This window comes from Pseudopipra pipra, chromosome 25 (genome assembly GCF_036250125.1).
Source record: "Pseudopipra pipra isolate bDixPip1 chromosome 25, bDixPip1.hap1, whole genome shotgun sequence".
In the NCBI taxonomy this organism is placed as follows: domain Eukaryota; kingdom Metazoa; phylum Chordata; class Aves; order Passeriformes; family Pipridae; genus Pseudopipra; species Pseudopipra pipra.
The window spans coordinates 1174860-1191629 of record NC_087573.1 but is presented as its reverse complement, the minus strand read 5'-3'; the positions used below and the strand labels follow the sequence as shown (position 1 = coordinate 1191629).

The window sequence follows — 16770 nt, the reverse complement described above, 5'->3', positions numbered from 1 at the left end:
GAAGACAGTTCAGCTCTAGGGCATGGGGACCTCGAGGTTTTTGCCAAGTCACCGGTGTCTGCACAAACACTCCTTCTGTCCCTCTGCCCCATCGACATCCTGATTTACTGCGTCCCTAAGGCTTGTTAATTCCGGGATGTCCTGGAGCCAGGGGTGGAACTGCTGCCTGTGCCTCTGAGCAGCTCTCCCTTCCTGCTGGTTAGGCTTGAAAGCACACAAGTTCTTCCATCAAAGAACATCCTGACTCGAGCCAATCCTGTCATATTCCACGTTGTGCAGCAAGCCCAGCCCCTGCCTCTGCAGGGTGACCAGGAACACAAACCTCCTGCCTCACCATCACGATCCCACTCGGAAATGATTTACTAAACCCCCTTTGGAAGCCCCAGGAGCCCTGTAACCATGGGAGCAGCGAGGGTTTCCTGTTGTAAGTACTGTGTGTTCCGAGCTGCTCCTCGGTGTGACCGCCTCGTGTACTCACGCGTCCGTGATCAAAGCTTTGCTCTCACCAAAGTGTTTCACAAAGACAGCACAGGAAACCACCCCCCCCTCAGCTCCCACCCCTCGCTTCCTGTTTTAGCACATGTGTGGGAGAGCAAGAACAGCGTGAGAACCAATTGCTGCCCGTGAGAGGGAGAGGGGAAAAAAGTGATGTAAACAACAGCTGCCACGCTGGGAATTAAAGGTCCTGAGTGCACTGGGGCTGGGTGGCAGCACAGCTCCCACAGGCTGCTGGTCCTCACCTGCAGGAGCACCAAAACCCCTGCAAAGACAGGGAGAGGAGGAGGCAGAGGAAGGGGGAGGTTGGATCGTTCCAGGCAAATGCACCTGCTGGAGCAAAGCAAACTTCTTGATCACCAAAGGTAGGAGGCAAAGTTGTTTCGGGGGCTGCCAATGTGCTGAGGGGGAAATCTGCCTTCTGGGTTCAGGGCTGACAGAGCTGTGGGCAGGGCTGGGGGGGCAGGATTGTGCCAGGGATGTTCAAAATTCCCTGGAATGGCTGGGGGGGGGAATCTGGAGGTCTGGCTGTGGTGTGTTCTGCCAGGCTGCGATGCCACTCTGTCCCCTCAGCAGGGAGGGGTTTGTGTGCCAGGGCTGGGGGTGCAGGGGCAGCCCAGCGTGGGCTGAGGGGATGGAGAGCTGAGTTCAGAGGTAGGAACACACGATCCCAGACTGGTTTGGGCGGGAAGAGACCTTGAAGATATCCAGTGCCACCTCCTGCCATGGGCAGGGACACCTCCCACTGTCCCAGGTTGCTCCAAGCCCCGTCCAACCTGGCCTTGGACACTTCCAGGGATGGGACACCTGTGCTGAGACACTGAGCCCTCCAGCTGAGGAATTTGATGTGCTTTCAGAGCTGATAAAAAGCAGCAGCTGACATTGAAATACTGCTGTTGGTGGCTCAGTGCCCTTGGAAAGCTCCCCCAGAGCAGTGCTGTCCGTGTGGGATCAGCACAAGCAGGGTACCCCCAGAACTCCCCCAGCCCTACAGTGTTGGTACAACATCCCTGGTGTGGGTGTGTCGTTCTTCCCTCGTGCACAGCTCTCCTCTGACTGATGGGGTGGGAAGAGAAAACGTCCATAGAGGTCCAGGGACGGTGATTGAAGGGTTTGAACCTGTCTCTCAAGGGCTGTGACGCTGCTGGAAATTCATCTTTTAAAAGAGTATGATGGGAACTGATGACTTTTTGGGTAGGGAGAGCTCAGCGTAGGGGGGGGAATTTTGCAGCCTGTGTCAGGAATTTTTCAGAGTAAAGCTTGAAGAGGTTTTTTCCCATGTCCTTCTGTGCTCTGAACTCCCACTGTGCCCGTGGCTTCCCGAGATGTGCCCCGGTTGGAGCAGCTGGTCCCCGAAGGAGGCAGGTGCCCTCCTGCCCGGGTCTGTCCCAGCCCTGCTGCCACCAGAGGGCACGTGGTGACCACGATGTCCTCATTTCTGAGCCACCTCGTTCGGCAGCCAAAATCACCCACAGTGAAGTCACGTAGATCCTCTCCCCCCTCAGCTGCGAGGGTGCCACCAAAAGCTCCTCTGAGCCCCCCAAATTCCTTGACTGACCAGATCTGGGGGGGGAGTTGTGGTGCAGTTTGATAAGGACAAACACTTGGCAGGCAAAGGAAGCTGCTGCTGCTGGGCAGGGAGGGAATAAACTGCTCCTCTGAGAAGGTTTTGGGGTTTTTCCCCCCTAAGGACATTGGCCTGTGCCTTGCAGGGCTGAAAACTCAACCACAGCGAGGTTACAGCCACGTTGGGGCTGCTGGTTCTTGTTATTTCGTTTACAGTTTTGAGGAAGTTTTTATATTTGGGGAAGATTGTTTGTTTGTTTGTCCAGAGCAGCAGTGCTGTTGTTGTTGGCAATGTACCTGGGGGTTGTTCAAGGCTCTCTAAGTAAAAGATTTCTTACTGGGTTTGTTGTTTGGTTGAGGAGGCTGATCCAGAAAGGATTTCCCAGCGAGGTGTGGGGGATGTGGATAAACTCTCTGGATAGTTCTGAGAGGTCCCTTCTGGAATTTATACTCAATTTCCAAAAGATGCAACAGGCACAGGGAGTGGAGGAGAGTTTCCAGAGTGCAAAACACCTCTCAGGGTGTGAGTTAAGTGTTCCAGGGTGGAATTTTCAGAGTAAAGCTTGGAGAGGTTTAGTCAAACCTCCAAATAACCACAGGGGAGAAGGTGTCTGTGGTGGAGGCTCTTTGATCTCACAGAGACATAACAAGATCCAGGTGCTGGGAGTGCAGAGCAGCACTGGGAGAGCACGAAATCAGCTGCATCCCTCGCAGGGGAAGGGGATTGGGCTCCTGGAGGGTGCAGCGTGCTCCCAAAATGCCAGGCTCCACAGGAAAACTGCCTGTCTTTGGAGAGTGTTGTTGTTTATGGGCAGATAAACTGGACAGGTGTTCCCAGCCAGTCCCAGCTGGGTCCCTTCCCAGCTTGTCTTGGCAGTGTCCGTGCTGGAGTCTGACCCCAGAGGGTCCCTGGCTCAGCTCCCCCCACCCTGTGGGTCTTGCTCCATAAGGAAGAGCCTGTAGGAGCAAGGAGGTCCCAGGAGCTCTGGCTGGCTGGGCTGGGATGTCAGAGCATCTTTCCTGCTCCCATCACCCGTCCCTGGGGTGATTGGTGTTTGCTGGGCCTTTTATTTCAACACTCAGCTGACGTGCAAACTGTCCCTTCCCACTGCCCCCTGAGTCAGGGCCATATCTAATCCTCCAGGCATGTCACCCCCACTCCAGGCTGGGCAGAGCCTCTGCTGTGGATCTTGCTCAGCTCTTCCTGCCTCCCCAGTGACTCAGGGGATGTTCTGCTCCTCCTGTCCCTCTGCCCCAGCTCTGGGGTCCAAAGGTGATGAGGAGATGGGTTAAAGCTGCTTTTGTGCAACTGGTTTCGCGTGAACTTTGTTTTCTGAGGAGATTCTGAGGTGTTGTTTTGCTGAGAGAACAGGCAGAGGAGCTCTCCAGGTTTAGGGGGTGCTCCCCAGGGCAGATTCTTACAGAAAACACGACTGGTCCTCACATTCCCCCCCATGCTGGATGGGATAACGAGGTCTCTGCCCGGTCTCATCTGCAAACTGTCATTGTGACTTCCCATCCTGGCTTTGGGCAAACTGCTGCTGCTGTGCCTTGCCAGATGCTGGATGGAACAGCCCCTGCTGCAGTCCCTTGGGATCAGGGATGCTCTGGACCATCCCGTCCCCAGCAGTGTCAGGGACAGCTGGTGGCACGTTTGGCACAGCCAGGCCTGCCCCAGCCTCTCTGCCTTGTGCAGGGGTGATGATGAGCTCCCCCCTTGAGGGATCCTTCAAACCAGCTGGAGGGACTCTGGGAGAGGGGACACTGCCTCTGCCTCATCCCTGGCATGGATTGAACCCTCCTCTTCTCACTCACTGACTGAGCAGGTGCCAGTACAAGGTGTGGTCACAGCAAACCCAAATTATCCCTCTTTGCTGACCCCTCTGGCCACACGGGGCATATTTTGCCTGGGGCCATGAGCCCATTCCCCACCTCAGGGGGGGCCTGCCTGTATTTAAATGTCATTTCCAGAGGCTCAGAGGTTGGGGCTGTCAGAGGAAGTGCTGCACACACAGAGGGCACCCTCGGAACGCAGATGGCAGTGAAGCCAGGCCAGTGCCTGCTGCTGCACACCCCTCTGGCTCACACCTCGCCAGGTGAAGCCCCCTGTGCTCCCAGAGAGCTCCATGCTGTGTGTTCCCGTGGGATTGTGCAGAGGGAGGTGCTGGTGGCCCCAGGGGGGTCACATTTCCCCCCCTCCCGGAGCAGGAGCCTCACACAGGGCACTCCCCACACTGGGGTTTCTCTGCTGGCTGTGCCAAACCCCACTGGCACTGCAGGAAACCACAGCCAGGGTGGTGCCTCCTCGGGGCAGGCGCGGGGGAAGGAATCCTGCTGCTCCATGCACAGCCCGGGGATGGGGGGTGGGATGGGCTCTGGGCAGCTCCCACATTCCCCCTGGAGCATCCAGGGCCAGCTGAGTCAGTCCTGCAGTGGATCGTGGGCTGACCTGGCTCTGCTTCAGAAGGTTTGGGAAACCCTCCTGGGCTGTGGAGGTGTGTCCATGGGTCCTGTCTGAGCATCTCTGAGGGGCAAGGGAAGGGTTTGGGGGGGTTTGAGGAGCCTCAGCCGTGGACATGGCTGGTAAATCCTCCCAGGTTGGACTCAGGGGGTTTGGGGGATGTGGTGCAAAATTCCTCTGCTGCTGGGAACTGAGCAGAGCCTTGGAGGGCCTGGCTCTGCTCGTGGGCTTTGTGTCTGACTGACCTTCCCTTGCTGAGGGTGTTCTTACCCACCTCTGAAATGGGATGGGGGGAAACAGTGAAGAACCAGCAGTGGTTTGACTGGAAGAGTTGCAGAGTTGGGCAAATGCTTGGAGTTACAGGAGGGGGGTGACAGTAACGGGGCTGAGAGGGACAGTTGTCACCTTTTCTTGCCCATTAAATCTGTCATTTTAATCTACTGGTGTTTCTTAGCAAAGCACTTTGAGCAAATGCCTGTATCCACAAATCTGAGCCCAGAGGCTGATGAAAGGCACTTTTTTCTTCCCAGTGGGATCCTGGAAATACAGAAGCAATAGCAATGGATGAAATGTAGGGACTTGTGTGAACTTATTGGACCTTCTCAACAGCTCAAGCTGAGTTTAGAGCTCGGGTTTGGACCGATTCTTGTTTGATCAAATCAGCTCCTTGTCCCCATTTTCAGATGAAATGAAAATTGTCCCTATCAGGGCAAGAAGCTGATAAAAGATTCTTCCTAAGAACAAAGCCTGAGGTTGATTCATCTGTGCTCAAAAAAAAAAAAAAAGGATCTTCAGGGAAAGGGGAGGCTTCTTGGGAAAAAACCCTGAAATAGGCTGTTTGGAAAGTGAGGTTTGTTAAATCACTTGAATAACATTAGTTTTCTTTCAAGGACTTTTTTTTCCCTCCCCCCTCAAAAAATGGCTTTTTTACAGCCCTCCTTGACTTCAGGAGGAACCCTGTTGCTAAAAATCATAGACCCTTCAAAAGAGGATTCCTTTGCTGGTGTGGAGGTGCATTCAAACTGGAATTAGGTGCTTAAGGATCTTTGTGCAAATGGATGGAGAGACCTGGCTGGGTCTGTACATCCTCCTCCCTCTACCTGTGCCCATGGAACAATCCCATTGTCCAGGTGGGAGGTGCAGCCAGGCTGCTCCAGGAGAAGCCTTGGGCATTGGAAACACCCTCTCTACCCTCTCCCCTCCTTGAGAGGAAAGGGAGACTCCTGGTTATGTCATGGAATAAGCCTGAGCTGGGAAAACTTCTCCAGAGGGCTCTTGCCAACCCAAAGGCAGTGGGTCTGTGGAGGTCCTGAATCAGCCAGAGGGAACCCAGAGCTGAATCCCCCCAGAGCTCTGCAGCCCTCGGGGGGTTCTGACACCCCTCCACCCCAGCCTGGCAGGGCAGTTTGGTCTCTGGGGGCTGCAGGAGCAGCAGTGAGACACGAGGGGTGAGGCAGAGATAGGGGGTGGCAGCAGCTGTTCAGGATGTGCCGCTGATTCCGTGACATCTCCCGCCCTTTTTGGACATCGAGAGTTTGGAGCAGGGCAGAGGGAAAGGAGGAGCAGCCCCTGATAAAGGTCCCCAGGGGTGTCCCCTGTGCCCCACAGCCCCGGGGAGCTGCCCCAGCTGGGAGGCCACGATAGGTGCTGTGTGTTCACCTCCCTGCCCGGGCACAGGGACAGAGATCAGCCCCCTCCTCCCTCACGGCTCCGTCTCCTCCTCTCTCTGGCTGAAGGTTTCTCCAAAACCTCCCTTAACTTTCCCTGGCAGAGTTTCTGCCTTGGCTGCACTCGCTGCCCCTCTTGTGCAATTCCCTGGGGAGTGGCCTTGGTCCCTCTGAGGGTCCCACCTGGGGATGGTGGGCTGGGAAATCCCTGATTCCTCCATCCCAGGAAAGGCAGTTTTGAAGAGACGGGAAAAAAACTTCCCAAGACAATGTTTGTGGCTCCAAACTGTTGGTGCTGGATCACATCCCTGGGCAAAGCTTCCCTCTGTGTCACTTGGGTTTGGTGTGAGGAATTCCACCGAGCCAAGGGGATTCTGGGGTCACCCCAAGAGCTGATCTGAGCGAGTTTTCTGTGGCTGTGGAACTGCCCAGTTTGGCTGGAGGGAAGGAGATGGAGGGGACAAGGCTGATATTGGCCCGTGGAGATGGGGAAGAGCAGGGCTGTGCTGGGAAAGGCTCCTGCCTGAGCTCTGCCCACACTTCTCAGGGAGGGTTGTGTTTGTTCAGGGGGCACGTGGAGCCTGGCAGAGCAGCCACTTCCTCAGCCTCACCACCAGCAGGGTCTGTTCTGGGGTAAAAAGGCTCTGAAGGGCTGATGAACCGAGTTCCCACGGGGGGCACAGCCATGCTCCACGTGCACACAACTGTCACCACGGGGCACCTCGCTGGGGTTGCCCTTGGTCTGTGAGGAGGGGAGGCCCCACATCTGGCTGTGGCAGTTGAACAGGCTCGATTTAATCACAGCCCCAGGGAGAGCAGGGCAGAGGGCTCAGGAGGCAGCACAGGGCACCTGCTCCCCAGGCAGCACCACCCAGCCCAGGGGGAAGGGAAGTGCCCGGATCCTGCCTGGGGAAGGACAGTGGGATGGGTGGGACCTTGTGCCCAGCTCCTCTGCAGTGGCAGGGACGTGGCAAAGGAGCCAGGCCTGGCAGGGAGGGTTTGGGCAGCTCCATATCGTGGCTTCCAAAGGGGCCTTTGCAGGAGGGTGTTGAGTGATGGGACAAATCCGGTATCCCAGATCCTGGAAAACGTGGAATCTCTTCCCCTGCGAGCAGGCTGTTCCTTAACTGCCTGCTGGGGCAGCAGGAGCAGCTCCTGTGTGGATGGCTGAGCTGGAGCTGTGGCTGCTGCATTTCCCTCTGCTCTGCCCCAGTGTCAGGTCTTGAAGGAAATGGGTGAAAAACGGCTGAAAACTGCCCTGGTTTGGGACATTTTTCCTGCCTATCTTGGATGGCAAAACTGGGACTTCCCAAACTGAAGCCCCCAGGCCAAATCTTTTTCAGACCCTTCACAAAGAGCCAGGGCTGTGCTGACCCTCTGAGCAAACCGAGGGGATGGTTCTCTAGGATGTCCCATGTGCCAGGGGGATTCCTGACCATGGATCAGTGGCTTCCCTGGGCTCTGCAGTGCTGGCCTACATCTCTCCAGCCCCAGGCTGGCAGGGGACAGGTATTTGGGTCCCTGGATCTGTTCCCAGCTGCAGAAGTGACTCTCACTTAGGCTGGGTGGAAAATACCCTGAAAAGAGGTGAAACTTGGCTCTTGGGTGAGGAGCCCCTCAGAATCAGGATTTGGGGGCTGGAACCCAGAACTGGGAAAGCCTTTGCAATCACCAAGGAGGTGGATCTTCCCATCAGGAGCCAAGTGTTTTGCTGACAGGGTGATGGGGTTTGCCAGACACTGCTTTTTCCCCCCTCTCTGCTCCCCTTTGGCAGTGGGTGGACACTGAGGCAGCAGCTTTTCCAAACCTCCCCTTTCCTCCATCCCCTCCTCCTTCCAACCTGGTTATTGATGAAATTTGACATGTGATAGGTCCCAAGGCAAAAGCCACATCACAAGAGAACATGAGCAAGAGCTCAGGGAACAAAAAGTCCCCAAAGATCTGAGCAAGGTGAGACCAGGGGATCTGGTGTCAGCCCCTGGCCCGGGTGCAGCTGGAAGGGACCTTCTGGAAAGGGTTAATGCCAGGACCTCTGCGAGGCTCTGGAGCCCTTTGAGCAGCGGTTTTGAAATCTGATTTTCTTTTTTGCAACCAAGTGAGGTTTTTATCAACTTCCTATGTGAGAGCAGAAGTTGGAGCGGGTGCAGGGAGGCTGCTGCAGGAGCCTACCCTGGCCCCTGCCCCTGGCCCTGCAGTGCAGGAACCTCAGCTTGGGCAAACGGGAGGTTCAGGGCAGGGAATAACCCCAGAGCTCAAATGTATGAAGTGTCTTGCTTTATTCTTTGCATCAGAGCCCAGGCCAGCCCTGCTGCCTGTGGAGGTCACTCGCTGGTCTCATCCCACCTGAGTGCAGGGCGTCCTTGGGCTGTGCCAAATTCCTTGGCAAAGCAGCAAAGCAACTGTTTGTGCCCCTGCCTGGAATGCCCAGGGGCTGAGACTTGCACTGGTGCCTGAACTCCCAAATCAGACAAGGCCCAAACCAGCTCTGTGCTGGGTTTGTAGCCAAACCCCCCCTGTGTCAGCACCGAGAGAGGGGAGGAGCAGCATCCCCGGGGAGACACATCCACCCTGCACTCCTGGCCCTGGGAGGCGTTTTGCTGGCCCAAGGCTGGCAGTGGAGCTGGGGGATGTGAGTCTGCAAGGAGTTCTGTGCAGTTTGTGTTACTCCTTTCCACAGCAGCTGGGGATTTGTCTTCCAAGGGCTTTTCACTTGGAAAAAGCCTGTTCTGAACTCAGGTATTCAGGGGCTGGTGCTTTTCAGGCCAGCTCAGGTTTCCATGTGCACATGTTTTATGGGGGAGCTGAGCCCAGGCAAGCACAGATGGACTCCAGGCTTATGGAAAGTACCTTCCAAACCAGTCCTGGGTGAATTTCCAGCCTGAGCCAGGAAATAAATAAATAAAGTGGGAGGTTTGCCCTTTTCTTTGGCTGATGTATTTAATTGCATTGACAGGCAGAGCCCAGGTCAGCCTCCCCACTGGAAATACCCCAGAAAGTCTCAGATTTTCAGAGATTTCCCCAAATTCTTCATCCGGGGAGATGCTGGTTTTTATCTTTACCTCAGCAGTTTTCTGTCCTCCTGCACAGAGGGAGCCAGGCCACCCCTGCAGCCTGCTGGGTACAGGTGTGTGGGTCACTTATCCCGAGTTGTGTGGCTTGGCCAATGCAGGGAGTGACGAAATCCCAATATTTGGGATGCTCCGAATCCCGAGTGCCATCAGAGCGAGCCCAGGGTTCAGCAGAGGGGATGCTCAGCCCTGGCATCCCAGTGACATGCAAACAGCTGATGGGGTGTGAGAGCAGCAAGGACAGCACCAGGGTGGGGAAGATCTGATGTGATTCTGGCTGGGACAGCGTGTGGGGAAACTGCTGCCCAGAGCTGTTGTGTAACACTCCTGCCCTGCCTCTCTTCAAAGGCCTCGTGCCACGTTCTTCTGCCTCACTTTCAGTTGGTTTTCAACTCTGATGCAACTGTTAAAGCCCTGTGAAAGCTTTGCAGAGCTCAGGGTTCAGCCCAGGGTGTGAGCAGAGCTCGGAGGCGGCTCAGGACCCCCGGCAGGATCTCTGCTCTCAGCAGTGGTTTGCAGGTTTAGCTCAAAGCACCCAGACACATCTTCAGCACCTCCTGTGCCTGCAAGGGCCTGGCTGAGCCAGGGCTGCAGGTGTGAGGCTGCCAAGACACGGGGAGGGGAAACTGCTCTGCCTTCAGGGCTGCCCTGCACTCCTCAGCTGTGCATCCGAGCATCAGCCTCTGCAGGTGAGCAGAGATCGTTGCTGAGCATCTATTTTTCTCCTTAACTTTTACCCTGCAGGAAGTAAATAAGCGCTTATGAATACTTTTAACGTGTTTGTCAGGTTAAAATAGGTTTGTTTGAATGGGCTTTGTGCCACACGTGGGGACCAACCTCAGTGGGGGCTGCGGGGGATGACTGGTGGCAAACACCAGCCCTGCCTCTGAACCTTTTCCACCCTGCTGTCTCTGCTCTTGGCACCCAGGGAAGGAGCCCTGCAGCCCTGCCACCAGCAGCCACAGGGTAACCATCCTGCCTGTGGGTGTGGAGGGGGCTGAGGGCTCCCCTGTTTGTGTCACTGAAGGAATCATCCAGGATTTTGGTGGTTATAACTACAGAACTTAGGGCTTTGGTCTGTCCTGCAGCATTTCCCAACCCCATCTAGTAGGAGAGTCCTGTCAGGATAAATACACAGTCCATGGTTTATAGGTTATTACTAATTAGGGTCATGTGGGTAATCTCCTCTAGTTTATGCCTGAAGAAGAGGGATCTGCTCTTTCCCTGGATGTCACACTGGTCTCCAGAGCTGAGCCAGCTCCTGACCCAAGTTTCCAGGGCACGTTGTGAGCCTCTGGTTGGTGTGTTCAGAGCAAGAGCTGACACTTGGATCAATGTGTCTCCCCTCTCTCAGACAGATCACAATCTCTGTCCTGAAACAATTCCTGCAGACACTTGGCATCACTTCATACCAACCCAGGAGCGGGGGACAGTGGGACAGAGGAGCTGCCCTGGCAGGGGGCTGAGCAGTCGCTCCAGAAGGAGTGCAAATATGAATACTGGAGGTTATTTCCAGTCCCTTATGTGCTGTAGCAGCCCCAGCAAAGCACTGACACACGAACAGGCAGATTGGACCCCCTGGGGGAAGGAAGGGGGCTGAGCCAACCCATGGGGTGTCCCCTTGAAAACCTGCAGTTCTGTGGCACAGCTGCCTCTGGAAGTGCCCTCAGCTCTTCCCCCCCTTAATCTTCTCTGTGTGCAGGGGCCTGAGCCTGGTGATACCTCAGGGCAGCCTCTCCCCCTTGCCTGGGCATGGGAAGGCAGTGCCAGGGGCTCCCAGCAGCTCTATCAGTCCCCAGCCCCTCGCAGTTGTTTGTCTCATTTCTCTTTTGAGAGCAGCTGGATTCCAAGAAACCCAGGCAGGGAGGCAGGAGCACAAAAGGGCCTTTTGCTTATCTGTGACCTGTGTGGTGGCAGGGAGGCCACAGGGCCCTGATAACCCCCCGGGCTGGGATGCAGGATTAGGCACCGAGGTGCATCTGCAAAGATCTGGGGGCAGCCAGACGTGGCACAGCTTCCCAGGCACTGCTCCCCGAGCAGCACAGCTGCCTTCCCACAAAACTGAGGCTCCTGGGGGAGCTCCCTGGGCTCTGGAAGTGTGACCTGAGTCTCTGTGGAGCTGCCTGTTGGTGTGACACTCGTGGGACTGTCCCACGGGGCACCTCCACCTGGTCAGCCAGGCTTGGCTGAAGTCAGGGAAAGGATGAAGAGTTGATGGGAAAGGGGGGACAGGCACACACAGCTGGCTTGTTTCTTTAGCAAACAGGGCCAGAAGTGCTGAAATGTCTCGGGTTCATCCTGATGGAGAGCAGGAGGATTTTTGTGGGATGGGAGGAATGTTTGCTGCCCAGCTCCAGTCCGGGCTGCGCCGTGGAGACACCCACTGTGGTGAGCCTGGGCTGGAGAGCAGACAGGGCACCACAGGCTGGGGTTGTGTCCTGCAGCCTCAGTCAGAATTCCCCTTCATGGGCATCGCAGCCCAATCCTGCCCCTCCACAAAGGACGGGCAGCCCAGCCTGGCCTCGAGGTGAACAACGGGAGAGATCAGCTGGGCACAGTATAACACAGTTATTCTCAGGTAGAAAAATCAAACCCTTCCCGGCCTCTTTGGAGAAAAACATCCTCTGAAGTCTCGTGTTTTGCTGAGGCCTCCCTGTCTCTGGAGCCGTTTCCAGCGGGGCTGTGGTGGGCGGAGGGACAGATCCCCAATAAGATGCTGGGAGCCACACCCTGCCAGCCCAGTACCCTGGCCTGGGGTGACTCAGGGCCAGCTGGGGTGTAGCCTCTGATGCTTATCTTCATCTGCCCTTGAGAATATTACTATTTTTCCCCAGCTTGTTTTCTGGTCCCCCCAGTGTTTAGTCTCCCAGCTCTGATTTCCGTTTTAATTAATTGCAGGAGTCTCAGTTTCTGTGTTTCTCATAATAATGAGCATTTCTTTATTCCAGCTCTTGCCTAGGCAGCACGAGTGTGTGCTCCCAGCAGGGCTGAACCTCTGGGGCTCAGGAGATGGAGATCTGGGCTGTGCTGCAGCGTGTCAGGGGTTCCTGAGCTGGGGGAGCTTTGTTTGCCAGCACAGTCAGAGCAGCAGATGCTCCCCCACAAATATGGTTGTGCTTTACATCGACACAGTTTATTTTACATAGATACTGATTTAAATATAGTTGTACTTAAGTGGTTCTGCCACCACAATATCCTTTGCGTGGCGGAAGGAGCAGAGCTTTGATCTGGATGGAGCCCACCTGAGCCTGAGCCTGAGCTGGCCTAACTCTCTCCCAGGCACAGCTCTTCCTGGGGGCACCCTCTGCAGCCAGGCAGGTCCTGTCCCTGGCCTGGCAGAGTTTATCCCCTCAGGCTGGGGCAGGGACAGCGGGACAGACCCTTTGGCAGCCGTGGGACTTCAGTGGCTTCACCCAGGACACAGATCCCACCTGTCCCTGCTTCCCTGGGCTCTTGGATCTCAGGCAGATCCTTTGTTTCTGCCTTATCTAGCAAGGTTGGCACCTCCTGAGCCTCTCCCTGTGTGTGTCGGGGCCCAAAGGGCCCTGATTTTGGGGTAGGGGGTGATTTATACCCCTTGTAAGGCTGTTGGTTCCCAAATCCCAAATCCTGGAGCTTTTGCCACCCCTTGGAGCAGGCAGCCCACTTCAAAGTCCTGCTGGGAATTGTCACTGCAAAAGCCAGCACTTGGCTATTGAAGTCCCTAAATCCTGTCTGAAGCTGATTAATTTACACCAAGTTAATTACCAGGTGCCTTTCCAAGGGTCTGAGCCAGTCATTCCACTGCACGATGGCATTTTCAGGGAAAATTAAATCCTTTGCTTCTGTGTTTATAAAGTTCTTTTGAAGACATAATCTTGTAGCATCTTCCAGCATCTCTACCACCTCGAAGGCCTTTAGCATCATTAATAAAGGAACATCATTAATGATTAATCACCTAACTATGAATTGGGGAGGTTTAGTGCCAGGTAGGTGCAGAATAAATGTGTTTGCTGAGCTCCATGTTCACACCTGCTCCCTGGAGTGTCTGGATAAATCCAATGGAGACTTATGGACCTCCTTTATCCCATTTGTCTGGAGGGAAACTGAGGCACAGAGCAGCTACTTGGTCTGCCCAGGCTGCTGAGCAAGGCACAAAAGAGTTGGGAAATCGATCCCTGACGCCTCCTGGCTCTTTCCAATGTGTACTTTTTTCACTGTAAACATTAGTCACGTACACATTTTATCCAGGTGAGTGGGAAAATGCTCATCATTCTCTCTGGGAAACTCGTTCAAGAAACTAGAAAACAGAAATTGCTGTGCTGCTGAAACCTGGGGCTGATTTAACAGTCTGCCCTCTCTGAGAGGCCGGAATTAGCTGAGTCAGGAAGGCAGAAGAACCTGCACAGGCAGACGAGGGATAATTTGCAAGAACCGTTATCGGCGTTGCCTCCGTGGTTCAACATCTCCCCTCGTGCGTTTGAGAAACGAGACACTCCCGGTGTCCAGAGGGCATCCAGGCTCTTTCTGGCTTGTAACCTTGCGGGAAGTTGGCATTGCAGGCCCCGAAGGAAGTGGCAGGAGCCAGGAGTGGTTGTCAGCTGTCAGCCCCTGAGGGTCGTGCTCAGGCTGGGGCAGTGGGAAGATGGAGGTGGGAGCTGCTGGGACAGGGAGCATTGCCATGCACTGCACTGGTGTCTCTAGGAAACCTTTCAAGCACTCCCAGGCCCAGCAGTTTGCTAAGAAGACCCAGATCTCATTCCTTTCACTGCACTTGCCAGCAGAAAGGGTGTTGTTTTTTTTTTTAAGCACTGCTGCTGGTCACAGCTTTTGTTGGGAAATTAAGCCCTTCCGCATCGGGCCGTGCTTTGGGCAGGAACACATCGCCTGAGCTGGGCTCTGAGGGAGCTCTGTGTGCCTGGGGGGGGCCTCACTGAGCCCCCAGGGACCCCACAGCTGCACCTTGAGCCAGGCAGCCAAGTGGGGACTGCAAATGTGCTCTGAGCTCCTCTGCCCTGGAGCGTGACCGCAGCAAAGGGGCGAGAGCTGCTCCGATGCCCTTCAGCACCTCCCCCCGAGCCAAGGATTTCCAGGGGGACCACAGGCCCTGGCAGGGGGTGCTGGGGCTGGGGGAGGCTCCCGGGATCTCCTCATTGCTTCTGTGTGGCTTGAAGGAGGTGGGGAGTCCCTTGCAGCCTCTGCTCAGACACCCAGACCCGTGTGTTGCATCAGGATTGAGCTTTAAATCAAACAGAGCTGATCTCGGGGCAATCTCCATCTCAGGCGTGGAAGGGAGGGGGCAGGTTTCTAAATCCAGACCCTGGTTATTCCACTGCCTCAAGAGAAAAACACTTGCTGAGTGCCTTTGAAAACCCAGCCCTTGATCCAGCTCTTAGTTTTCCCTCCTTATCCTCCCTTTCCTTCCTCTCCCCAGCCCCCTGAGCGTGCATCTTCCCAGCCTCTGTCTCTGCCCGGGCTGAGAAGTGAAAATCTTGTGCCAATTTGACATTTGCCTCTTCTGAATGCAAGAAGCCCCTGGAGCTCAGGTGGGAGGAGAAACAAGTCACTCTGCTTCCCATCATGTGCGTGCCCAGGGCTCAGCCTGGGAAACGGGAGCCCCTTGGCTGAGTCTGCCCGGCCGTCTGCTCCTGTCACCTCACACATTTGTCACAGAACAAGCAGAGCAATGTAGTTCATCTTCTCTTTGCCCAGTTCTCTGCTTCCTCCACTTGCTGCTCGCAGCTCTCCTCCTGTTCAGTTCTCTCCTGCTTCCCAGGCGTGCTGGGGGTGAAGGTGTCTCTCTCCTTTTCTTCTCCCGAGGGTCACAGTAACAAGTTCAGCTTGGCCAGGGGACCAGGCTGGTCCAAAACTCAGCAGGAAAAGCCAAAGGAGAGACTCCAGAGATCTCTGCTCCAGAGTCACCCTTGCAGAACAAAGGCAGGGCCATTCCAGGTCAAGGAACAGCAAAGGAACAGCAAAGGAGCCGCCGCTGCACCCACCGGGCCACGACGACCCCGTGTCCTTGTCCCCACGTCCCTCAGTGTTCGCCTGTCACGTGCTCCTGATTCCCTCCCAGGCCTTCAGCAGGCAGGGACCTTCCCAGAGAGGTCACAGCCCCAGGCACTGCTCAGTTATGGAATTATGGAATGGTTTGGGTTGGAAGGGACCTTAAAGCTCACCCAGTGTCACCCCCTGCCATGGGCAGGGACACCTCCCACTAGCCCAGGTTGGTCCAAGCCCCATCCAACCTGGCCTTGGACACTTCCAGGGATGGGGCAGCCACAACTTTCTCATCTCCAGGCTGAACACCCCCAACTCAACAATCCCTGCAGTGCTTGTGACACCCACTTACCTGCCGTGTGACACCCACTTACCTGCTGTGTGACACCTCAGGGGTCCAGAACAGCAGCTGCACTTCCAGCATCTCCAGCTGGGCCAGCATCCCTCAGCTCAGAGCCATCAGGAGGGAGGGGGCAGTTCTGTGGCAGTGCCAGCTCCTGGCAGCCCTGCAGCCCTCCCTGCCCAGCCCCAGCCGTGCGGATAATCCGGGCAGGGCAGCTCAGCAGCTCTGCTCTATCAGTGCCCCGGGGCTGGCTGGGGCTGGCAGGTGGCCGTGCTGCAGGGAGTGTCCCCAGGAGAGGTGCAGAGCCAACAGCAGCTGCCAGCTCCCCTTGGCTGCTGGGCTGTGGAAAACCACCCAGGGAGGAGAGGCTGCTCCGCATCTCTGCCTCCAGAGCAGCGGGAATTCCATCCCAGGGGCTGCCCCCAGGGATCAGGGCCCTGGGAGAGCTGGGGAATATTTCAGGTGACTGCTGGAATTCCTCCACCAAAAATCTCCCTAAATACAGTGGGAATACTGCTTGCCCACTGATGTGTTCACAGGGTGAACCTCATTAGCATGTTGTTAATGTCAGTAATTACTGGTGCATTAATGCAGCAGTTTATGCAGATAATACACAGCTGCCAGCACTGCTGGGAGAAGTGCATCCATATTTTATTAGGGATAGCAGCATCCCGGGGAGTTTGGTCTCCATGGATCTGCTGGGATATACAGGGGTACCTGGCTGCCACAGTCACAAGGAACAGACATTTGTGCCATCAGGGAAAGGTGTTCTGGGAGCAGAGCCCAGGATTTGGACGAGACTCGTCCTCTGGGTTGTTGGGACGACGGCTGTGCTGGGGGATTGTCCTTTATTGCCCTTTATTGACACGGGGCTGGCATTGCTCTTCCCCTGCACCTACCACTGTGCTCTGCAGGTGCTGAGAATTCCCTTTCCTTGGCTTTGCAGCCTGAACTGGAGGGAAGGGCTCCTGGGGAGGACACACACGCAGGCGTTGGCTCCGCACGGTGACACCAGCCCGGCAGCTCTGGGGGGTCCCTGGGGGTCAGAGTGGGGGGTCTGCCCCACACACGGCCCCAGCTGCTCTGCTGGCCCCAGCCTGGTGCCCTGGGGCTGGGACAAGATGTTTGCTTTTGGCTGCACCACGGGGAGCCGAGGGCAGGCAGAGCCTCCTGCTCACACTCTGCCTCCAG

At 55.8% G+C, this 16770-nt stretch overlaps 1 protein-coding gene across 1 annotated transcript in view; it reads left to right on the top strand.

Moving 5' to 3' along the window:
- The first annotated feature begins 565 nt into the window (after nt 1-565).
- CCND3 (cyclin D3) overlaps nt 566-16770 on the top strand; it is a 35525-nt gene continuing 19320 nt past the window's right edge. The window contains exon 1 of the mRNA XM_064635950.1: nt 566-860. The gene's annotated coding sequence lies outside the window, so the exon portion shown is untranslated. The remainder of the gene's footprint in view (nt 861-16770) is intronic.